The sequence below is a fragment of the Miscanthus floridulus genome, chromosome 4 (assembly GCF_019320115.1).
Source record: "Miscanthus floridulus cultivar M001 chromosome 4, ASM1932011v1, whole genome shotgun sequence".
NCBI lineage: Eukaryota > Viridiplantae > Streptophyta > Magnoliopsida > Poales > Poaceae > Miscanthus > Miscanthus floridulus.
The window spans coordinates 38467388-38493490 of NC_089583.1; the positions used below are offsets into that span (position 1 = coordinate 38467388).

The window sequence follows — 26103 nt, forward strand, 5'->3', positions numbered from 1 at the left end:
GGTACTGACTGGACGCTGAACAGTAAAGTGACTGGACTCTAGGTGCCAGCATCCGGTCAACTCTAGAGAGGTTCTAGATAGGCTTTTTCATGACCGGACGCGTCCGGTCAGTGCTGACCGGATGCTGGTCAGAATCCGGTACCTAACCAGACACTGAATAGTGAAGTGACTGGGCTCTGGGTGCCAGTGTCTGGTCAACATCAGTAAGGTTCAAATGAGGGTTTTTGATGACCAGACGTGTCCGGTCAGTGCTAACCGAATGCTGGTCAGAATCTAGTCAAAGCTTAACGGCTCTCTCTGACACAATAGTGGGTATAACTGACTGGAGCGTCTGGTCACACTAACTAGAGCATCCGGTCAACCCATAGAATGAGGACTCAGCCTCCAAACGTTATGTTTTGAATGAGGGGTTATAAATAATTACTCCACTTGTCCATGGGAGGTCTCTTGCCCATTTGTTCAGCTGAGAAACACCTTTGGAGTGCAAGGGAGAGCAAGAGCCTAGTGTGGTGATTGAGATTTGAGAATTCAAGATTAAGGACCTCATTAGTGCATAGAGAGTAGCAAGTGTGCATCCACCCTTCTATTTAGGCTTGGCTTGGTCAAGTGAGAGTTTGTGCTTATTACTCTTGGTGATCGCCATCACCTAGACTGCTCGGTGGTGATTGGGAGCTTGAAGATCATCCGACGGAGCTTGTGGATGACCCAACTCAAGTTGTGAGCGATTGTGTCAAAGAATTAGCCCGTAGAGAGCATTGATCCTTGCGCAGATCAAGGGGGAGCTACACCCTTACACGGGTGCTCCAATGAGGACTAGTGGGGAGTGGCGACTCTTCGATACCTCAAGAAAACATCGCCGTGTTCCTTTCCCTCTCTTTACTTTGAGCATTTATATTTGAGCAAATCATTTCATGTCTTTACATTCCTAGAATTACCATGTTAGAGTAGGATTGGAACCTAGGGTGCAAAACTTTTGTGCGTAAGAACAATAAAAACACATTCTAAGCACAAGGAGTGAAGTGGGCTAAGTGTAGGGCTTAATTATTGCAAAGAATTTAGAATTATCCCAATTCACCCCCCCTCTTGGGCATCTGGATCCTTTCACCAGCAAGACATCCTTAGACTCTAGAACAAGAAGGAGCAGCTGCTCAGGCAAGCCGCTGCCCGTAACAGAGCCAAACAGATGCAAAGGGCAATTAGGGAAGCCAAAATCTAGAGGGATAGATTGGCGAGAGAAATTCAAGGACTACAGGGAGCAGGAGCAGGAGGTGCCATCCACGCTGGCGGAAACATTGTAATACCAGATGATAACCTCCCATAAGTAGACAAAAGTGCATATGACCCCACTTCACCTTTGTCAAAAGAACTTCAGCTATATCCATGGCCAGCCGGCTACAAGCCTTCCATTCCGGTCTTTGACGAAAAGTCAAACCCAAGGAAGTTCCTCGTGAGTTATGAAACCACGGTAAAATTAGTCGGGGGAGACACTCAAATCCTCGCAAAGTCACTCATCATGGCGGTTGAAGACATCACACATGATTGATATACTTTGTTGAAGCCATTATCCATCAGGTCCTGGGGCCAAGTCAAAGTGGAGCTAGTGTCCACCTTCCAAGGATATCACCTAGGAACGAAAACAACAAGATTTGCTAAATTGCATTGAGCGAGATGACGAATACATGTCTAAGTTTTTGGAAAGATTCATTTAGACTAAAGCTTAGGTGCCAAATGCACCAGAGGAGATGGTTATAGCAGCAGTCATGGAAGGGTTGGCCATATGCCAATGTGCAGCTCACTTCACCAAGAATTACCCCACCTCCGTAAGGGAGTTATTCGAGGTAATGAGACAATATGCAAGATCATATGACAACTTGAAGAAGCAAAAAGTGATAAGGAATTCATGGAGGCAAGCAGGCAAGGCCCCTAGGCCACCACCAACCCCAAGCCAGCAAAATATGAGACCATTCCGCGCAATCAACAATCTGTAAGAGTAGCCAAAGCACAACTTAGCAGAACAAAATCTTCAAGGGCCACCGCCTAACCAACAATACACAAGTTTTGATCAATCTCTTCATGGTGGGCGAGGAGGATGAACTCCCCATGACGAACGTGAAGGCAGAGGAAGGGGATGAGCCCTGAGAATAACATATTACGCCGTTTGAGGCGAAAACGTAGGACATTTCATGAAAAACTACAAATATAACAAAATGGCTAGAGAACTTAAGGAGAAACACGAGGCTGCAAGAAGCAGTGAAACATCTAATCATGTGTTCCACAACACTAGTCATGAAGCAGTAAACAATCAGGGTTACAGCAGCCACTATTTGTCGACAAACAATAGTGCTTTCCAGCACCCTACCTTTTCACACGGATGCAGCTAGCATCCGTACATCTGGTAGCAACTGTCATTTCTAGTATACCTGCATTTCGCCTAGATCCCAAGGCAGTCAACAGTTGCATCCTCACCAGTTTAGCAAGAGCAGCAACATTCAAGTCAGCCTCAGCCCGCAAAGCAAGAAAATACTCAAGAACATCAAGCCATAAACAATATCTTACCATCCCAAGGCCATATATTCACAATCACTGGTGGATCAAACCAAGAGCATGAAAACAAGAGAGCTAGAAAAGAATTTGAAAGAAGAGTGCACACTATCTCACCAAGGGTACCGCTCAATAGGCCAGCTTGGTCCATGGTGCCCATTACTTTTGACGAAAATGACTTTCAAGTGCGGGATTTTCCACACACAGACACCTTTGTAGCAACAGCAAATATAGTTGGGTTCACTATACACAACATCCTCATCAACAATGGAAGCTCCGCTGACATCTTGTTCATCAAGCCTTTCGAGCAGATGAACCTTGACAAGAGAATGTTGGAACCAACCGGGAACTCATTGTTCGGTTTCGGTAGGAAAAAGATAGACGCCTTGGGGAAAAAGGCAATCCTGGTCTCCTTCACAAAAGGTAAGTAGGTCCACACAGAAACCATAACTTTTGACATAGTCAACATGGATTATCCATACACTGCAATCTTTGGGAGGGGAGTTCTCAGCAGATTCGAAATCATGATAAAGCAAAGCTATTTGTGCATGAAGATGCCTTCCCCTTTTGGCATCATCGTAGTACATGGAGATCAAGTGCATCTAGGTGAATAGAGGGCAAACCAATCCTAGGTTACAGCCTTGTAATTGAAGTTTCCAAGAAACCGCCTAGCGAAGAAGTAGACAGTGAAAACAAAGTTGAACCAAGGGCTAAAGCAGCCGAAGACACTCAGAAAGCCCCATTGTCAAAATTAGTGCCAGAAAAATGCATGCATGTGGGCTCTGATCTGGTAGAGCACGAAAAAGATAGGCTATTAGCTTTTCTCCATAAGAACCAAGACGTATTCGCCTGGTCGGCAAAAGACCTGCAAGGTGTTAGTCGCAATCTCACGCAGCACAACTTGAATGTAGCAAAAGGGGCGAAACCCAGGAAGCAAAAGTTGAGGAAGATGTCTGCAGAGAGAGCGGAAGCAGTGAAAGTAGAAGTGCAGAGGTTACTCAACACCGGCATCATTAGGCCTGTTCAGTACCCAGAATTGTTGGCCAACATTGTAATGGTCAGAAAGAAAAACGGGAAATAGCGAATGTGCGTTGATTTCACCGATATGAACAAGTGTTGCCCAAATGACCCATATCCACTCCCAAGAATTGACAAGTTAGTGGATATCGCAGCCGGGTGTGAAGTGATGAGTCTATTAGATTACTTCTCTAGGTATCACCAAATCTGGTTGAACCCGGATGACGAAGACAAAATGAGTTTCATCACCCTAGGAGGAACTTATTATTCCGACGAATGCCTAAGGGACTGCGAAACACATTCCCTACCTTTTTGACAAATAGAAAGGCAAAAATCTCGCTGCATATGTCGACGACATCATGGTCAAGAGCCATAAGAAGGAGACCCATATTCAGGACCTTCAGGAAACATTCGAAAACCTACAAAAGGCCGGCCTCAGGTTGAACCCAGATAAATGCATATTCGACATTAAGAAAGGCAAACTGCTCGGTTGTCTCGTATTGGCACGAGGCATCGAAGTAAACCCTGAAAAGATAGTAGCAATAGTAAACATGAAACCACCAGCAAGCAAGAAGCAGGTATAGAAGCTTACAGGAAGACTAGCAACGTTGAACAGATTCATCTTGAGATCAGCCAAAAAAGGCCTACCATTTTTCAGAACTCTCCGAAGCTCAAATCATTTTGAATGGGGGCATGAGCAGCAACAAGCTTTTGATGAACTCAAAACTTAACCAAGTTGACAACTTTGTCCAAACCGTCGCCATCTGCAACATTGATGTTATATATCTAGCAGCATCGCCAACAACCATCAATGCAGTGTTGGTCGAAGAAAAGGAACACGAAAATAAGATGAAGCAATTCCTAGTATATTTCGTATCAGAGGCCTTGTCAGGAGCAAAGCTCAACTATTCAGAGCTAGAAAAAATAGCATACAATGTGGTCATGGCATCAAGAAAGCTGAAACATTATTTCCAAGCTCATCGCATCAAAGTCCTTTCAGCGCAACCGCTGGAACGCTATTTCGCAACAGCGAAGCCATCGGTAGAATCGGAAAATGGGCCACCGAGTTAAACAAATTCGTAGTGGACTTCAAGCACAGATCCGCTATCTATTCTCAAGCACTCGCAGATTTCATCGCAGACTGGACCCTAGCAGCTTATGACACAACAATACAATTTGAAGAACCAATTTGGACTGTGCATTGCGACAGAGCATGGAGAATGAATGGTGCAGAAATAGCAGCAATATTAACGCTACCAAAAGGCCCAAAACTTCGCTATGCAGCAAGGCTCGAATTCCTCACAACCAACAATATAGCCGAATAAAAGGGAGTTCCTAGGGGGACAGCATACGAGCCCCACTGCATGATAGTCTGATAAATTCGCAAGGCACACGTGCTCGGACTGAGAGCCTCCTCATGCATTTCTAAGGGGCTGATGTTGGGGGTAGTGCCCCACCTATGGGCACCCTGTGTGGCTCAATCATCGTCCTAGTTCCTCGCAAGAGCGAAATAATAGGAGTTGGACTCCGGCGCACTCAACATTTGGCTATAATAAGAGGGGAGAAGGTTGGCCGTGTGTGAAGAGAAGGATAAGGCGAGCCCCCCTTCTCGCCTCAGCAAAGTAAAGGCTCCGCTTGTCGTCCCATTCTTAGGATTCCCTTTTTGCCATGGCAAAAGGAGGGACTCTGTAGCCGGGACCAGGTCATACCTGGTTCTTTTCCTTTCGCCCTAGCAGCAGGCCCACTGATGGTCTTGGTTATTTGCTCTAGCGAATAGCTGTTAACAGTTTGTTCGATCGTTTCTACATATTTTGCCAAAGGAGGGCGCGCAGTCAGTTTCGGCTGTTCACCTAGGCGAATAGCTCCTAACTATTTTGTTGATAGTTTCTGCAGGTTTCGCCAAAGGAGGAGTCGCTCGCCTTTGCGTGGCCGACAGCTTCTATCGCTATGCCCCCCCCCCAATCGGTTGGATAGGCGACATAAGGCGGGGCTGGTCGGACCTTTCCGGGGCAGCATTATCTGGGGGAGGCAGGTGCTCTACATGGCGAACAAGCCCAAAGCTACGGAGAATATTCCCCAAATTTATAGTAGTTGAGAGGGCATTTACGTCTTATGAGAAGCCTACGGGCGTGTATAAATAGCTCCCATTGAGGGAATGTAAAGGAGGGAGAAACAAGTTCAATAAAATCATTCATCTTGTTTCACTCAAGTCTTATTTTATCCACTTCTCGTGCCTGATTTCGCCTAAGTGGAAACCGGTGTTCGAAGGCCGTGGCCTAGAACAACAAACTTGAACATGGATACTCATTAGCATCCACTTTTGGTAGGGATGCTATGTACCCGAATCTAGCATTTCGTAACTTTTATATATCAAAATCTAGATTTGCATTCAAATAAATCATGCAATATCGAACAAATTATACATATCAGTTAGGAATATACATATGATGAAACTATTTAAAAGCTATTTTTATATTGACTACTGGTATTAGTTTTTAATATCATTAATGATGTATCTATTGAAACTATTGTTAAATATACCATTTTAAATTGTGCAAAACATATGTTGTGGTAAAAATTTTCTATGATTAATATGTTGACATCAACCATTTGTTGTAGATCTATGTAACTTTTCATATATTAATGATCCAAGTTAAAAAGAAGTTTGATTGGATAGAATCCTAAAATGACCTATTTTTGGAATCGGAGGAAGTAACAACAAACTCATAATCATAGGAAATAACTTTTAACTAATATAGTGGCACCATTTTGAATCAAATAACCTTCATATATTGTGAGACTATATTAGTTAATGATTAGAAAGTTAGATTTTTGAAACACATTGTTTTGAAAATGTGGATGCAGACTGCATTTTGGAAAAGAGGTACTACCTAAGATGCATCACTGTGCTTTTCACTATGTGAGAGGCCACAGTTGAACACACACATTCAAAAGTTTTATGTTACATCACTTTCTATTTGCTACCTTGTCAATTAAGATGGGAGAATTTTCCAATGTAGGAACTGTGTCCATGCCTCCAAAGTGGTCACTTGGCTATCATCAATGTCGTTATAGTTACATGTCTTCTGAGAAAGTGCTGAAGGTATTTTCTTGCTAGAGCTAGGTCAAAATGGTGTCATATATATGTTTATTCTTTTATATGTTTATTGATGCCACAAGTATGATCCAATAAAGTGTGGCATCTTAGACTTAAGAAATAAATATGCAAACTTATATTTAGTAACAATGGGAGTATATGAAAAATACTACAATAGGTATGACTTTCTGTGACGTTCCATTTATGTCGCAGAAAGTGAAAATTATGTCGTATTTCACAATTTACGACGAATGCACGACGAAAATGCATTCATCGCCTATTCCCGTAGCTAAAGGTGTTTTGCGACAAAACTAATATTATCGTCGTAATTTTGCGATGATCATACATGCGTCATTGATTTACGACGTTCAATTTTCGTCATTATCATCTAGAGAAAACATCGCAAAAAAGTTGACCATAGATGACTATACATGTGCCACGTAGGACAAAAAAACGTCATAAAATGTTGTTGTCATATGATGTGGCAGGTTTTGACATGGCACATTGGAGCTCACAATACACATTGAAGTCCATTGAACAATATACAACCCATCTCAACATTGCAGACATAAATCAATAGACAACCATCAAGCAAATTTAAAGTGCTCACATCCATTACATCATAGATCCATTCAGAGTTAAATGTTCAAACAATTTCACATGTCAAACTCAACCCAAAATACATTAAACTCATGTCCAAGTCACTACTAGATCCAACCAAGTGGCAAAATCAGCAGCCACTTATCCAAGGCATTACCAAATAGACAACCAGATGCAAACCATTACCAGGTCCAAGCCATGTACCAAAATAAATAAATAGCCATATATCCAAGCCATGTTGAGGTCATGCATCATGATCAGTAGGATAAAAGGAAAAGGGTAAGGAGTGACCTAATCCTTGTTCAAGGTGAACAACTGACGAAGAAGAACATTGGTTCCCTCTCCTTGTTTCTTCAAATTTTCAATTTGTTCTGCCTGCTTCTCCCTTGCTTCCTCTGATTCCTCAATCTTCTTCTTCAACACTTCCAACTCATCCCGCTGACCATGAAGTTGATCTCTAAGTGATGCAGCACCTTGCATCTCTGCCGCAACTTCAGCCTCCAACTCTTGTTCATGTGCAGCAGTAGCGCTTCTCTTGGGGACTGTTGTCTCAAGGCCAACATTTCGAAGAAATTTACTTGATGGCAAAACATGAGCAACAACTTCAGCAGGAGTCTTTGGTTGTTCCCCTTCTGGTGTAAGCTGAGCCATCATGGTATCCATTTGGTCCTAACATGATAAGAAAAATAGTTTGCATTATAGTTAGTATACAAATATGGAAAAAAAATTCAAGCAATTACTGACTGAATAGAAAAACATACTACATTTGATGACAAAACAAGCTAGAACCAGTACGAGCCATCATGTACTTGTGATCGATACATGGTGCTAATTTCCATAAGCTGTAAGTAGTAAAGAATTTTTATTATTGTTAAATTTTTTTACTTGGTGTTGTAAGCTTCAAAGTGATTCCATTATTAGAAAAAAAAATAGTCTACTTCATGGGCCTATTGCAGCATGCAAACCTTCTATTTCTATAGCTCCAATCTTTTTTTGTGGATCTTTTTTTTTTAAACACACAGGAGAGTTATGTATCATTCTATTAAGAAGAAAAAGGGGTAAGAGCCCTTACACAACACACGTGCAAGCGCACACACACCACCTCTGTTCACATAATTGTTTGTGGGTCATACTGTTTCAATTATTGATAAATTTTCTTTGTCACCTGACACCTCTGCTCTCTCTTCTTCATTTTAAGGCATGAATACATCTTAATAATGATTGTTTAACAGGTTGTTAGAACATTTAGAGAGAAAGGCATTCCTTGTGATGTTATCTGGATGGATATTGACTATATGGATGGTTTTAAGTGCTTCACGTTTGATAGCGTAAGTACTTGTTCTATCAAAGATTCTTTGTTTGAACATCTACGCTCGTTTATCCTCTACTCCATTCGTCCCACAAAGAGTGTCATTCTCGCTTCCCAAGAAGTCAAACACTTTCTACTTTGACCAAATATATATAAGAAATTATTAATATTTATGGTGCATAATTGGTATCATTAGATGAATCGCTTAATATATTTTTATAATAAACTTGGAGATATAAATGTCGCTAATATTTTTTATAAATATAATCAAACTTAAGAAAGTTTAACCAACACGAACCCGTAGCGACAATTTTTTTGGGACGGAGGGAGTACATGGTTACAAAATTATATTGCTTCAAGATTTTGAATTTTTGCCCCTATCATTATGTACAAAAGTGTAGTTGGATTGTAATTGGTCCCGTTAGGTCCTGTTTGAGCATTTTGCTAATGCTATCTGATATATATACTGCAGAACCTCTTCTACAGTCCAAAATCAATGGTTGATGATCTCCATTCCATCGGATGCAAAGCAATCTGGATGCTTGACCCAGGAATCAAGAATGAGGAGGGTTACTTTGTGTGCGAAAGTGGTTCAGAAATGGATGTTTGGGTTCAAAAGGCAGATGGGAACCCATTTATTGGTATGTTTTGCAAACCTTAAATGCTTTTCCTTCATTTTTTTTCTTGAATTTAGTAGGATACCTTCTTGTACTGTTTATGTTCTAAACTCAGGGAAAGTATGGCCTGGTGATTGTGTTTTCCCTGATTTTACCTCAAAAAGAGCACGTGCCTGATGGGCTAGTTTGGTAAGGGACTTCATCTCCAATGGTGTTGACGGAATATGGAATGACATGAACGAGCCTGCTGTTGCCGATGTAAATGATTTTCATTATCTGTACGTTCATCTTATGTCTTGTTTGGTTTGTTTCCTTAGCAACTGAAAGTGATAATATGAATTTAATTTGCAGACTACTACCAAGACAATGCCTGAAAGCAATATCCATAGGGGAGATGCTGATATCGGTGGCACCCAGAACCATCCGTACTATCACAATGTATATGTTGTTCCTCTGCCGAGGATTAGCTGCCATTGTCAATGCAATATTTTCACATAATTTTCTATGTCATGTACATTTAATGCTTTTGTGCTTTTTAATTTTTTAGGTCTATGGAATGCTAATGGCAAGATCTACATACGAAGGAATGGTGTTGGCCAATGCTTCTAAACGACCATTTGTTCTTACACGAGCTGGTTTTACAGGAAGCCAGCGGTATGCCGCAACATGGACGGGTGATAACATGTCAACTTGGGAGCATTTACACATGAGTCTGTCAATGATTCTTCAATTGGTAGGCGAAATATTTGTTCCATGTATCCAAAAGTTCCACCTTAAAACATTCCGAGGGCCTAAGCATTTTTGTTTTTGACAATAAGCTCCAACTCACTTCAATAATCCATACCCTGATAAAGTACCTCGACTAGAGACATCCACCCTAGCATTTTAATAGGTACAAGGTGAGAATCAAACCCTGGTTGGCTGTGTGACATCCTCCACCCCCACTAGCCAATTCATCTCAGGGGGATTCTCCATACCCTGATAAAGTAAAACATATGCTTATCACAAGTATCCTAAAATTATGTGTATAATGTTGTGACACAAAAGTGACACATAGTCTGTTATAGTACTGAGAACCATTCCCTTCTGTATTGTTCACAAATTTTGGTTCCTCCAATAATTTGCTCCAGTACAATTATATTATTCGCAATTCTCATTCTTTGAAGTTTTATGCATACCCTAGCTTCATTGTATACTTTACATATAAAGTTGAATCATATTGTAGTGATAAAATTATTGTTATTAATGAGTGTGATATAAGAACTTAAATATAAGCTTGTAAGAACCTAACGACATGGTTATCCATTCAGGGTCTCAGTGGTCAACCGTTCTCAGGTCCTGATATTGGTGGTTTCGCTGGAAATGCCACTCCAAAACTTTTTGGAAGATGGATGGGTATGGGTGCATTGTTTCCATTTTCACGTGGCCATACAATAACCGGAAGCAATGACCATGAGCCATGGTCCTTCGGCAAAGAGGTATATCTTTATCCTCCCTATGGTGCGCTACTCACACAACGACACAAGCATGCACATAAACTACACAAACAACTATTTTCTCACACTCTAACTATTCCATCAATCACTTAGTTCTAACCCCTATATGTTTTCCACACTTAGTCCTCGAACTAGAATCAAGACTACTTAGAACCCTACCCTTGTTTTTAACTAGCAGATTTGCCAAGTGGATATAGTTTGAAGTGGCATAGGAATGAGTCAAAGCCATCTCGATAAATAATGCAAATCATAATTAACCATGCCAAAAAATGCAAGTCATGACTACATCTCAGCTGGTAGAAGGGGTCAAGTAAATCATAACTATATGTATATAACTACTCTCTTTAACATGCCAGGAATCCCTGGCCTCTCAGGTTGTCTGCAACTGTTCGGCATTGTTCTTTTTCTCATTTTTTTATTTTTTTATTTTTTATTTTTAAAATTTTTATTTTTTATACCTTTTTCTTCTTTTTACAGAAGTTTTTTCCCTCTGATTTTTTTATTTTTCCCTCTTTTTGCTTCTTTTCACGGACATTTTTTCTCCTCTAAAAACCGACGCAGCGTAGCACGCCCATCGTGCTAGTTAGTTACATCAGGTAAGAACTCTAAAAGTAGTGAGTGCCTCTAGAGGAGAGTGGCTAACTCACTACCAATCAAATTTATACCATTTAGTATCAGAGCCAAATCATGATGGAACATGTTCAGTTGCTAAACCTTGCTTGTTGCTATTTTAAACGCTAGTGCTGTTGATACACAGCCTACACCAAAACTCGAGGACTTGAAGGGTTGGAATAATGTTATACAAATAAGGCTATCTAGTATTCATCTTTTTCTTTTATCAAGATATCACTTGCTAATTGAAAAACTTTGTATGTCTTGCAGTGTGAGGAAGTTTGTCGCCTTGCGCTACTAAGACGGTACCGGCTACTACCACATATCAACACTCTTTTTTACCATTCACATACAAAGGGTATTCCAGTTGCTACTCCAGTTTTCTTTGTGTAACACCCTAAAATTTGCAATCTTTTAAAATAGTAAATTTGATTTATTTACGCAATTATGTGTGCATTGAAACATAGGAAAATAATAATTTTTGTGAAATTAAAATCAATCATAAGGATAGATATATGTTGATGCACTCATGCTGCAGCATTTTATTTAATATGTTGAGTGGTTTTGATTTAAACTTAAAAGGAATCAAAAATCAATTGGAAATGAATTTGGAAATTTGATTTGGAAAAAGAAAAAGGAAATTCATTTCTCTCCCCTCCCTTCCTCATTCTAGCCCGCCGGCCCGCTCACCCCCTTCCCCTTCTCCCCCTCCTCCCGTTTCCTTCCTAGGCCGGCCCAGCTCGAGCGGAACCGCCACCGCCGCGCCCTTCCCCTTCCCTCTGCCGCTGACAGCCTGGGCCCACGTGTCGGCGCCGTCTCCAACCTCCCGCATCACGCGGTCAAGGCCACAACCGTCGCTCGCGCCCACTCACATCGTGGGAGCATCCTCCCCCGCTCCCCAGCCTCTACAAAAGGCGGTCAAGACCCATAGCCACCCTCCCTGCTGCCTCCCACGCTCCATTTTCGCACTCACCGAGCACCCGAAAGCCGCAACCGCCGCACCGAAGAACGCCGAGGTCCACCGTCCGCCCCTCCGCGCGGTCCGCCATCCTCGAGCCGTCTCCGTCTTCATTTTCCTCCGCGGTGAGACCCCCTTGCTCCCCTCCTTCTCTCTGTGCCATTATTTCCCAGTTTCATGGCCTCTAAGGCCCAATCCGCGAGCGCCATGGAGTTTCCTGCCGCCGGCCATGGCCACCTCCGCCACGGCCATGTCCTCCGGCCACATTCTTGGCCTAGCCGAGGTCGCCTGCACCCCCTCTCTCCCCCGGTGCCCTCGGTTCATCGAACCGTGGCCTGTAGCCCCAAATCAAGCGCGCCGGCAAGCTCCACGTCGCCGGCCATGGTGCCCCACCGCGGGAGCACTGTTCCTGGCCGTCGTCCTCCTTCTCTCTCCCTCAAGCTCTAATCTGCACCGTCCAATGCTTGATCAACGGCCACCAATGGCCGATACCCCTTCGCGGGTCATTTTGCTAAAGAGACCCCTAGGTTTTGCCAAATAGAACCCGCAATGCTCGGCCATTTTAATTATTCCGAAATTGATTTTATTTAAATTCAGAAATAGTTCATTCTATTTACAGAAATGCCACTGCATTGTTTTGCTTATAAAATCGTCGTTTTAGATCCAAATCGACCCGTTCAAATTGCGTTAGTTTCATAATTGCATAATCTACGTGTTAGTACCACTGTTAACTATGTTTGCAACTTTAAAATTTTATGGTTAGGTTTAATTAAATAAATTGCTATAGGAAACCCCGTTTAATTCATAACTTTCGTGTTTTAGCTCCGTTTTTTGTGAACTTCGAGTTGACATGATCGTAGCGAGATGTATATTCTTTTCATAAACATTTTATCTTGTTTTCTATACTGCTAGTGTACTGTTCTAACCATAGTATTGTTTGCTTTGCATGAATGCCTTTGGAATGCTTGTATGTTGCTTTGTTGGTCGAGTTCAGACAGTGAGGGGAACGTTGGAGACCAAGAGTTCTTCGGAGACCAGCAGGACCAGCAGGAGTTTGTTAACCAAGGCAAGTATAGCATGGGATCTACCTTGATGTCCTATTCGCCCTTATTAATTACTCATTTGCATGTGTCTAAGTTTGATACTCGTAAGGATATCCTAGTGGTTGATTATCCTGTTCCCTTGTCTCGTATGGGTTATATGCATATGGGTAGTTGCTAGCGCTCAATGTAACTGTACATGATCCAAATAATGAATAATGGTTCTATGGAACAAAAAGGTAAAATTTGCTTTTAAACAACTGAATTATAGGGCGAAGGAGCAAATGACTTTTGATCATGATGCTCTCGGCCCTCCATAAGGACTTATCTGTCGGCAAAAGCTGGGACTGATAGTGCAACCGTGAGAGTCACATGGCTCTGACTTTATCTCAGTAATAGGACCTTTTCTAGCTTGTTAAAGGTTACCTTTATGGCATAAAAGGGGCTTGCCACGTTGGGTATAGGACGCCCCTGTTCTTATGTGTATAGTCGCGAAGGATTTGTGCCATAGGAAAGGGGGGTTCCTACATCTACCTGCTGAGGAAACCTAGTGGCCCTAACTTGTTAGAAAAACCTATGAAATGGCTTCATAGTGTACCCCACCCGCTCACCTTGGCAGTAATATGGGAGTAATTAACCCGAGCATATGGGAATCACGACTCACGGTGAATGTGCATAACCTCTGCAGAGGGTTACAAACTGTTATAACAGTCGTGCTCACGGTCATGAGCGGCCCGGAAAACTCACAGAATAACTGGTTATTGATTGTTGTTCATTTATGATGTTCTATGATGATAATATGATACAATTGATTCTGATATCTGATCATGTGGGTTTAATTGGGGCTTAAGCATAACTTAATAATAGTTGATGATAAAATCATGACTTACTAAAAGTGCTAACTGTAGTAAACTAGAGTCATCCTTTTTGAGCTTTCATAACCCCATGTTATCTTGTTAAGTACGGGAAGTACTTACGCTTGTTTATTTTCAATATTTGGATAAAAATCCCGGATGAGTAATAGATGTCAATGAGTATGAGGAGTTTCCATAGGACTTTTAGGCTTGTGGTCAACTAGTTGACCGTCCCTATGCTGGAGCTTCCACGAGGGTGCTATCTTTTTATCTTCTGTTGTGTTGTGTAAGACTATGTTGTGGTATTAATTGTCATGTAAGATACACCGTGATGATACTTTTGTAATTTGTCAACTTATGTGTGTGACTGATCCCTGGGCACACATGGGTTTAGTGCATTCAATTTTATCCTTAAAATTGGGTGTGACAAATTGGTATCAGAGCCGTGTTGACTGTAGGACACAAGCCTAGTTAGATATGGTCATTTTAGCATCTTTGCTCCACTGATTTCATGCTTATTGTCTTATCCTTGTTATTTTATTAAAACATTTATGCTTTTCATACCTTAATCTATTATATAAAATGGTTGATTCTAATTCTATCTTACTCTAAATCTATAGATGTCTCGTAACCCGAAGACCGCCTGCCTCAGCACTGTAGGCTACCGTGCCATGTTCACCCCCGTGCTCCACAGGTGGAGAAGGAGATTGTGGTCATCTCCGATGATGAGGAGTGGATGGCTACCATGACTCATGCACCAGCACCTACTCCTACTCCAGTTGTTGCACTGGTCTATGTTGTTCCAGCTACCTCGAAGGAGTCATTAGCTACTTCACCTACGCCTGTGCCACCCCTAGCTGTCCCTATGGTGGATGAGGAGATGGGTTGGGCGTGCAAGTATTACTTCAAGCAAGCCCCAGAGACGGCCTACGACCACACCCTCCTTACTCAGGTGCTAGATGACTACTACACTGACCTGCACGCCTCCATCAACTATCACTGTGCAGAGTACCAGCACCCTTTAGAAGCAACTTTTTGGAAGGTAGAGCTGGTTGTCACCGCCTAGAATGACATAAAGAATGCACATGAGGTGGAGACTGTCCATAGTGCCACTACCAGACGGGTGTATGCATTGGATGGCATGGAAGATGCAGCGCAGGACGCCTACATCTACTACCATGGTTGTCATTTTGAGGCCATGAAGGAGGATCATTTTAGGTTCCTTCCTCACAATGATCATGAGGGTAATTGGTAGGTCCTGGCACCACCAGAAAGTGATCCAACCCTAGAAGCAACAGTGCAACATGTCCATGCCATGTAGGGGGTAGATGAAGAAGTCAAGGGAGAGTTGTGTGCTTCGCAAAGGGCCGAGAGGCGTCTCCAGAAGCAAGTTGACGAGCTGCGTGCTCAACTTGGGCTTCCACTGATCTACAAGAAGAAGCCTCGGTCGTTCACCATGGTTGACACCGCCCCATAGGTGTTAGGTGTCTTGTTTAAAGCTATGACGTTGTTAGTTCGTGTGTCATGTCTAGTCTTGTCTTGTCTTGTGAACTTTAGTGATTAGATGTTTATGATTGTGAACTTGGATGATTTGGAGTTTGTTTGATTGCTGGAGGTTTGTGGGCATGTCCACAAATTCCATAGATTTAAACCTTAAGTTTAGATGAGGTCTTAATGTAGATGGGTTGCTTTATCATATCTCTGATGTGCTATTTTCTGGAGCAGCCTATGTTCTTTATCTTGTATCTCGAAATCTGGGCTGCCAAAAATTCTGAAATTTTTGTGGAGATATCTAGACTTCAGTATCTTTCAAATGTTTCTAGAATCACGTCAATATCTGTTCAGGTTTGTGAGATCTAGCTATCACAAGTTGATGTTTCTGCGTAGACTGGAACCCAGAACAGATTCGGTTTAGCCCTATTTTTTACCATGTATATATCAGAATATATAAAAGTGTTCTAAATAAAAGTTGTAGCTGATCTCCTAAGCTTTCTAACTGTTCTTGGTACGCCTCTATTGGGTCTCTGGAACCCAAGTTATGACAGATTTACCGAACTGCTGTATTTGAATCTTGTCCAGAAAATTATCAGCATTGTTCCTTATCTTTTATAAGCTCTCTATAATTTGGAAATCTCTAAAATTTTGCGCATTTGTTTGGAAAATAGATGGCCGCAAGAGGAGGAAGAGGCAGAGGCCATGGTCATGGTCGTGGTGCTCCCATGAATCCACCACCACCGCCACTAGTGACTATGGAGCAATTGATGGGAATGCAAGCGTAGTTGATGCAAGCCATGATGCAACGCTTGGATAACGAACCTGCAAGAGGACCACTGCCTGTTCAGGTCAGAGACAAGCATGGAGAATTCATGAAGGGTCGCCCTCCAGTGTTCACCCACACCTCAGACCCCTTGGAGGCAGACGATTGGTTGCATGCTGTGGAAAAGCAACTTAACATAGCACAATGCAATGATCTTGAGAAGGTGTTGTATGCTTCTGGTCAACTCCAGGGAGCAGCTCAGGATTGGTGGGATTCTTTCCAGTATGGATGCCTCAACGATGCTCCTGTTATCACCTGGCGGGAATTAAAGGACAATTTCCGGTCATATCATATTCCCGATGGACTAGTGGAATTGAAGCAGGAGGAATTCAGGTCCCTTAAGCAAGGATCCATGACTATGGCGGAGTATCGTGATAAGTTCGCTCAACTATCATGCTATGCTCCACATGATGTAGCTGAGGATAAGGAGAAGCAACGCCGCTTCCTCAAGGGACTTTATGATGGCCTGCAGCTCTAGCTTATGTCCAACACATACCCTAACTTTCAATCATTGGTGAACCATGCTATTGTGATTGACGATAAGCGCAAAGAGATGGAAGCCAAGAAGAGGACGCTTCAAGGGCAAGCTTCTGGAAGCAACACCCGCCCGCATGCTTATCCCTAGCAGGGTTTTCAGCAAAGGAATCAGGACCATTTAACTAGGGAAACCATGGTCAGTATCCTCAGCATAACCAGTTCCAGCAACGCCCTCAGTACCAGCAACAGTTTGGTAATCAGCATCCCCAACAATAGACCGGCAATCCGGTATCACGCCAGGGAATGCCCAACAATGCTCCTATGAAGAGTGGTGCACCCAATAACCCCAACGCATGCTACCGCTGTGGAGAAGTAGGTCACTATACTCATCGGTGTCCAAAGAAGCAGAACCAGCAAGCTCCACAGAACCAGAATGGCAATCCGAAGTTAAATGCCCGACCACCTCTCACTGCAAAAGTTAACTACATGTCCTCTGATGTAGCTTAGGAGACTCCTGAGGTCATGTTGGGTATGTTCAGTGTCAACTCTATCTTTGCTACAGTGCTTTTTGATTCTGGTGCTTCGCATTCTTTTATTTCCTAAGCTTTTGTTAGAATGCATAGCATACCTTTATGTGCCATGAAAAACCCCATACTAGTAAATTCACTGGGAGGTAGCATGCCAGCTTCTTATTGGAGTCCCTCAACTAGCATTTCCTTAAGGGGGTAGACTTCAAAGTGAAACCTATTGTGTTGAGAACAGCGGGAATTGATCTCATTCTGGGAATGGATTGGATGAAACAACACCGGGCAGTGATTCAGTGTTAGGAGAGATCGGTTGTTGTGATATCACCCAATGGAGATAGAATCTATGTAGAAGTGGTAGTGCAAGCTCAGCCAACAGCCACTGTGAACCAGTTGGATGGTGATGCCAATAAACAAGATCGCGTTGTGGAGGAGTTCCCGGATGTCTTCCCCGATGACTTGCCAGGTATGCCACCTAACCGTGACATTGAATTCATTATTGAATTATTACCTAGAACTACACCAATAGCTAGACATCCATATAGAATGGGGGTTAATGAATTAGAAGAGCTTAAGAAACAACTAAAAGAGTTGCAAGAAAAAAGTTTCATACGCCCCAGTTCTTCCCCATGGGGGGCACCTATGATCTTTGTGGATAAGAAGGATGGTACCCAATGGATGTATGTGGATTACCATTCACTTAATGAGGTTACTATCAAGAATAAATACCCTTTGCCAAGGATTGATGATTTGTTTGATCAGTTGAGAGGAGCCTATGTGTTCTCCAAGATTGATCTCCGCTCAGGATATCATCAGCTAAAGATTCGAAACTCGGACATACCCAAGACAGCATTCACTACACGGTATGGCTTGTATGAGTATACCGTTATGTCTTTTGGATTGACCAATGCACCTGTATACTTTATGTATCTGATGAATAAGGTGTTCATAGAGTTTCTTGATAAATTTGTGGTGGTATTCATTGATGACATACTGATATTCTCCAAAACTAAAGAAGAACATGCTGAACATATAAGGTTGGTCTTGCAAAAACTTAGAGAACATAAGTTGTACGCTAAGTGGAGCAAGTGTGAGTTTTGGTTGAAGGAGGTCTCTTTTCTAGGTCATGTTGTCTCCAATGGTGGAATAGCAGTAGATTCAGGCAAAGTGCAAGATGTATTGAATTGGAAACCACCGACCAATGTAAGTGAGATTCGTAGCTTTTTGGGATTCACTGGATACTATAGGAGGTTCATTGAAGGTTTTTCTAAGCTTGCTAAGCCTATGATAGCTCTATTGGAAAAGAATGCTAAATTTGTATGGTCTGATAAATGTCAGGCAAACTTTGATGAGCTAAAGAAGAGATTGACTACAGCTTTAGTATTGATTTTGCCCGACTTAAGCAAGAACTTCTCTATATATTGTGATGCATCTCGTTTGGGCCTTGGATGTGTTCTTATGCAAGAAGGAAGAGTGGTGGCATATGCATCTAGACAATTGAGGAAGCATGAGTTGAACTACCCTACTCATGACTTGGAATTGACAGTTGTGGTTCATGCTTTGAAAATCTAGAGACATCATCTAATTGGACATAAGAGTGATATCTATACAGATCACGAGAGTTTGAAGTATATCTTTACCCAATCAGATCTGAATTTGAGACAATGTCGTTGGTTAGAATTGATCAAGGACTATGATTTGGATGTGCGTTATCATCCGAGAAAAGCAAATGTCATAGCTGATGAACTTAGCAGAAAGAGTTATGCCAATGGACTTCGAATGACATTTATGCCAGTAGAGTTGTGTGCTAAAATGGAGTATCTCAACTTGAGCTTTGTCATTAATGCAATGGAATTGGTGATAGAGCCTACCTTGGAGCAAGAGATACGCAAAGATCAATTGGAGGATGAAAAACTTAAGGAGATAGCGGAGAATATAGTGCTTGGAAAGGCACTAGGATTTAGGATGGATAAGAATGGTACTCTTTGGTTTGGGAAAAGGATATGTGTACCTAAAGTGAAGGCTATCCATGATGCAATTCTGCAAGAGGCACATGAGTCTGCTTATTCTATACATCCTGGAAGTACCAAGATGTATATGGATCTCAAAGAGAAGTATTGGTGGTATGGTTTGAAGAGAGATGTGGCAGAGTATGTGGCTTTGTGTGACACTTGTCAAAGAGTGAAAGCTGAGCATCAAAGATCTGCAGGGTTGCTACAACCAATGAAGATTCCTGAATGGAAATGGGAAGAAGTTGGTATGGATTTTATTGTAGGTTTGCCCCGCACTCAAAGATGTTATGATTCAATATGGGTAATAGTGGATCGACTCACCAAGGTTGCTGACTTTTTACCAGTCAAGACTACCTATACGGGCGCAAGGCTAGCAGAGTTGTACATGGAAATGATAGTGTGCTTACATGGTGTTCCCAAGAAAATTGTGTCTGATAGAAGCACTCAGTTTACATCGCAATTCTAGTAGAAAGTACATAGATCTTTGGGGACAAAGTTGAATTTTAGCTCTGCTTACCACCCACAAACTGATGGACAGACTGAAAGGATCAACCAGATTTTGGAAGATATGTTGAGAGCTTATGCACTGCAATATGGTACAAGCTAGGATAAGAGTCTACCATATGTTAAGTTCTCGTACAACAACAGTTACCAAAAGAGTCTCAAGATGTCACCTTTTGAGGCACTGTATGGGCGTAAATGTAGAACGCCTTTGTTCTGGAATCAGACTGGTGAAACTCAAGTGTTTGGACCCGATGTCCTTAGAGACACAGAAGAACAAGTGAGAATGATTAGAGACAACTTGAGAGTGGCTCAGTCCCGACAGAAGAGTTACGCTGATACTCGCAGAAGAGAGCTGACTTTCGAAGTTGGGGATTATGTGTACTTGAAGGTGTCACCAATGAGAAGTGTGAAAAGATTCAATATGAAGGGAAAGTTGGCACCGAGGTATATTGGACCTTTTAGGATCCTAGAGAGACGTGGAGAAGTAGCCTATCAGTTGGAACTGTCTGAGAGTTTGTCAGGTGTGCACGATGTGTTTCATGTTTCTCAATTAAAGAAGTGTTTGTGAGTACCAGAAGAGCAGATTCCTTTAGAAGAACTTGCTGTTAAGGAAGATCTCACATATGAAGAGTATCCAATAAAGATCTTACAAAAGGCAGAAAGAGTTACAAGGAGCCGAGTTATAAAAATGCGCAAGGTTCAATGGAATCGATATACAGAGGATGAGGCTACTTGGGAAAGAGAAGAGGATTTGCGAAACTCTTATCCCCAACTGTTTGAGTAAGCAATCATCCAAATCTCGAGGACGAGATTCACCTTAAGGGGGTAGAATTGTAACACCCTAAAATTTGCAATCTTTTAAAATAGTAAATTTGATTTATTTATGCAATTATGTGTGCATTAAAACATAGGAAAATAATATTTTTTATGAAATTAAAATCAATCATAAGGATAGATATATGTTGATGCACTCATGCTACAGCATTTTATTTAATATGTTGAGTGGTTTTGATTTAAACTTAAAAGGAATCAAAAATCAATTGGAAATGAATTTGGAAATTTGATTTGGAAAAAGAAAAAGGAAATTCATTTCTCTCCCCTCCCTTCCTCATTCTGGCCCGTCGGCCCAACTCTCCCCGCCGGCCCGGTCACCCCCTTCCCCTTCTCCCCCTCCTCCCGTTTCCTTCCTAGGCCAGCCCAGCTCGGGCAGAACTGCAGCCGCCATGCCCTTCCCCTTCCCTCTGCCACCGATGGTCTGGGCCCATGTGTCGGCGCAGTCTCCAACCTCCCGCATCGCGCGGTCAAGGTTGCGACCGTCGCCCGTGCCAACTCGCATTGTGGGAGCGTCCTCCCCCGCTCCTCGGCCTCTACAAAAGGCAGTCTAGACCCATAGCCGCCCTCCCTGCTGCCTCCCCTGCTCCATTTTCACACTCGCCGAGCACCCGGAAGCCGCAACCGTCGCACCGAAGAACGCCAAGGTCCGCCGTCCGCCCCTCCACGCGGTCCACCATCCCCAAGCCGTCTTTGTCCTCGTTTTCCTCCACGGTGAGACCCCCTTGCTGCCCTCCTTCTCCCCATGCCGTTATTTCCTAGTTTCATGGCCTCTAGTGCCTAATCCATGAGCGCCATAGAGTTTCCCACCGCCGGCCATGGCCACCTCTGCCACAGCCGTGTCCTCCGACCGTATTCTCGGCCTGGCCGTGGTCGCCTGCACCCCCTCTCTCCCTTAGTGCCCTCGGTTCATCGAATTGTGGCCCATAGCCCCGAATTGAGCACGTCGGCAAGCTCCACATCGCCGGCCATGGTGCCCCGCCACAGGAGCACTGTTCCCGGCCGCCGTCCTCCTTCTCTCTCCCTCCAGCACTAATCTACACCGTCCAATGCTTGATCAACGGCCACCGATGGCCGATACCCCTTCGTGGGTCATTTTGCTAAAGAGACCCCCAGGTTTTGCCAAATAGAACCCGCAATCCTCGGCCGTTTTAATTATTCCAAAATTGATTTTATTTAAATTCAGAAATAGTTTATTCTATTTACAGAAATGCCACTACATTGTTTTGCTTATAAAATCATCGTTTTAGCTCCGAATCGACCCGTTCAAATTGCGTTAGTTTTGTAATTGCATAATCTATGTGTTAGTACCACTGTTAACCATGTTTGCATCTTTTAAATTTTATGGTTAGGTTTAATTAAATAAATTGCTATAGGAAACCCCGTTTAATTCATAACTTTCGTGTTTTAGCTCCGTTCTTCATGAACTTTGAGCTGACGTGATCGTAGCGAGACGTATATTCTTTTCATAAACATTTTATCTTGTTTTCTATACTGTTGGTATACTATTCTAACCATAGGATTGTTTGTTTTGCATGAATGCCTTTGGAATGCTTGTATGTTGCTTTGTTGGTCGAGTTCAGACGGTGAGGAGAACGTTGGAGACCAAGAGTTCTTCGGAGACCAGCAGGACCAGCAGGAGTTTGTTAACCAAGGCAAGTATAGCATGGGATCTGCCTTGATGTCCTATTCACCCTTATTAATTACTCATTTGCATGTGTCTAATTTTGATACCCGTAAGGACATCCTAGTGGTTGATTATCATATTCCCTTGTCTCCTACGGGTTATATGCATATGGGTAGTTGCTAGCGCTCAATGTAATTGTACATGATCCAAATAATGAATAATGGTTCTATGGAACGAAAAGGTAAAATTTGCTTTTAAACAACTAAATTATAGGGCAAAGGAGCAAATGACTTTTGATCATGATGCTCTCGGCCCTCCATAAGGACTTATCTATCGGCAAAAGCTAGGACTGACAGTGTAACCATGAGAGCCACATGGCTCTGACTTTAGCTTAGTAATAGGACCTTTTCTAGCTCGTTAGAGGTTACCTTTATGGCGCAAAAGGGGCTTGCCACGTTGGGTATAGGACTGCCCCTGTTCTTATGTGTATAGCCGCGAAGGATTTGTGTCATAGGAAAGGAGGGTTCCTACATCTGCCTGCCGAGGAAACCTAGCGGCCCTAACTTGTTAGAAAAACCTATAAAATGGCTTCATAGTGTACCCCGCCCGCTCACCTTGACAGTGATATAAGAGTAATTAACCCGGGCATATGGGAATCATGACTCACGGTGAATGTGCACAACCTCTACAGAGGGTTACAAACTTTTATAACTGTCGTGCTCACGGTCATGAGCAGCCTAGAAAACTCATAGAATAACTGATTATTTATTGATGTTCATTTATGATGTTCTATGATGATAATATGATACAATTGATTCTGATATCTGATCATGTGGGTTTAATTGGGGCTTAAGCATAACTTGATAATAGTTGATGATAAAATCATGACTTACTAAATGTGCTAACTGCAGTAAACCAGAGTCATCCTTTTTGAGCTTTCATAACCCCATGTTATCTTGTTAAGTACGGGAAGTACTTACGCTTGTTTATTTTCAATATTTGGATAAAAATCCCAGATGGGTAACAGATGTCAATGAGTATCAGGAGTTTCCAGAGGACTTTTAGGCTTGTGGTCAACTAGTTGACCATCTCTATGTTGGAGCTTCCACAAGAGAGCTGTCTTTTTATCTTCCGCTGTGTTGTGTAAGACTATGTTATGGTATTAATCGTGATGTAAGATACACCGTGATGATACTTTTGTAATTTGTCAACTTATGTGTGTGACTGATCTCTGGACACACATGGGTTTAATGCATTCAACTTTATCCTTAAAATTGGGTGTGACACTTTACTGGTAATTACTTCTCACTTCATATCGCCCAATTTTAAGTTGGTTTCAATCTTGTAGTTTGTAGGAAGAATGAAGGTGTGTGGCAAGTTGTTGCCTCCTTTCTTTTGCTATCCAACCTTTATAAAATATATTTATATCCTTCTTAGCTGGGGACTGTCATTTGGTGGGTTAAATAACATATGTTCTTCCCATGATGCAGTTTATTACAAATATTATGTTGCATTCCTTGTTTTTTTAGATCCACAAGACATTGATCTAAAGAAAGTTGAGACTTCCTTTCTTCTCGGACCACTCTTAGTCTGTGCAAGGTAAAATGTTCACGTCAATGACTTGACAAACTTTTTTCTTAACCTTTCTTCTTGAGACCCATGATCTGCTTCGTATTGGTGTTCATTTGCTTTAATGTAGCTACATATATATATATGTGTGTGTGTGTGTGTGTGTGTGTGTGTGTGTGTGTGTGTGTGTGCCAGTTCCTCAGTGGATGTTTTTTGTGCTAGAAATTATTTTGCACCATCAATTGGAAATTGCTCAATTATCTTTCATCAAATATATATAGATAGATAGATAGATGAAAAGATGCCAAAAAATGCCAGTGTTAATTTTCTGAATCTTTCTCTATGCTTTGGTATGTTTAATCTTTCTGGTCTTTAATTTGCAGCACTGTACCTAATAAAGGAGCTCATGAATGTGCACATAAACTACCAAAGGGCATATGGCTGCCTTTTGATTTTGTGGATTCACACCCTGTAAGTTGGTTTTAATTTTGAACTCCTAGTCCGTGGACATCAATTCTATTCGAATGCTTATTATGAATGGGCAATTGTGTAGGATTTGCCAGTGCTGTACTTACAAGGTGGAGCGATTCTCCCAGTAGGTCTTCCTATTCAGCATGTTGGAGAGGCAACTTTGGAGGATGATCTGTCACTAATTATTGCATTGGATGAAAATGGTATGCAACTTCTCATTTTCTGAATTATCAATGTTGGTGTTATACTTTAAGGTAACATTTGGATAAAGGGAAAAGAGCGGTGCAATGAGGATATGAGGGTTGGGAAATATTTGAGACCATGTTTGCATTTATGGAAAGGGAAAATACAAGGGTTTGAGAATGTGTTGCAAAGGGGTCTTATCCCACTCAACAAAACCAAGTAGGGGAGATGGGTAGAATGTGAAATGGGACCGAATAGAATCTGCCCTGCCCCACCCTCCATCGGAGCGGCCCTTTGCCCCGTCTCGCCATCAACCACATCTTCTTGAGCCCTCTTTGTTCATGTGTCATTCGTAAGAAGCCCACAGATGCTTTTTAGACGGCGCTTGGGCCGTCACTGTCCTCTGAATCCACCCAAGGCAGCCATAGTGACCTAGTCAACTAATCTTTATTTGGCTGGATCTTTGGCTTTTGTTGTTGCTTTCTCATTTGTTTCTTTTCTACACATTGATGGTGCTATCTTGCTCGACTAGAGAGCACGGATGGAGATAGAGAGATTCTTAGCATTAAAAAAGATTTGTGGCTGTATCGGTTTATCTAGCAAAATACACATTATTTTTGTTTTGTTCTATGAGGGGGTATTTTGGTCATAAAAAAGTTGTATCTCTATCCTAAACAAATGCATACACAACACTGGAAAAAGGATAAGTTCTCATACCCTTAACCCAATCCCGTAGCATGCCCCACCACATTTCCCTTATCAAACCCAGGTTATATCCAAACGCCAAGTGTCAATATTATTAGAGTATATGGCATGGATCCCAAAGTATCCAGTTGTTATGGTAAGATAGGATTAGTTTCCATCTCTACTATCTCAAGGATTGCTTGAGATCCACGCCACCATGTACTCTATATAAATAGCATACATGACTCAATACAGATCATTTCATATTCTTACATGGTATAGAGATGGCGTTGTGTTCTTGAGCCACAACCTCTATGCTTCCGCATTGCACCACCTAGGGGGAGGGGTTGATCTCCAAAATCTTCTCTGGGGTTGCACACCCGTAGTTTAGTACTGTATCATTGATTCATAGATCAACCACCATCTTGAGTTTTCCATGACATCTTTAGATTGAGTTTTCTCTCTTTTTCCAATGATAGATTGGTTTGCATTGCCTGCCGATCCGTTGACAGCTACATGATTGTAGACTATAACGCCTCGTCTTTGTCCTCTCTAGCATTTCCTCTTCTCGATAGTGATATGGCTTGATACTCTCGTCGACACGACTGCTTTCTCTGCGCTAGTCCACGACTACTGTATCCCTGGTCATCATCATGTTTGATCATCGTCGCTGGTCTGTCGCGCGCAACAATGAACTGTCACACCTCCAAGAACTGACATCTATGACAATGCCGTCATCACCACGATTGCTGCCCAACTAGGC

General features: G+C 42.2%; 1 pseudogene; it reads left to right on the forward strand.

The window, feature by feature from the left end:
• The window catches only part of LOC136548406 (uncharacterized), a 95670-nt pseudogene that overhangs the window by 62415 nt on the left and 7152 nt on the right, over positions 1–26103 (forward strand).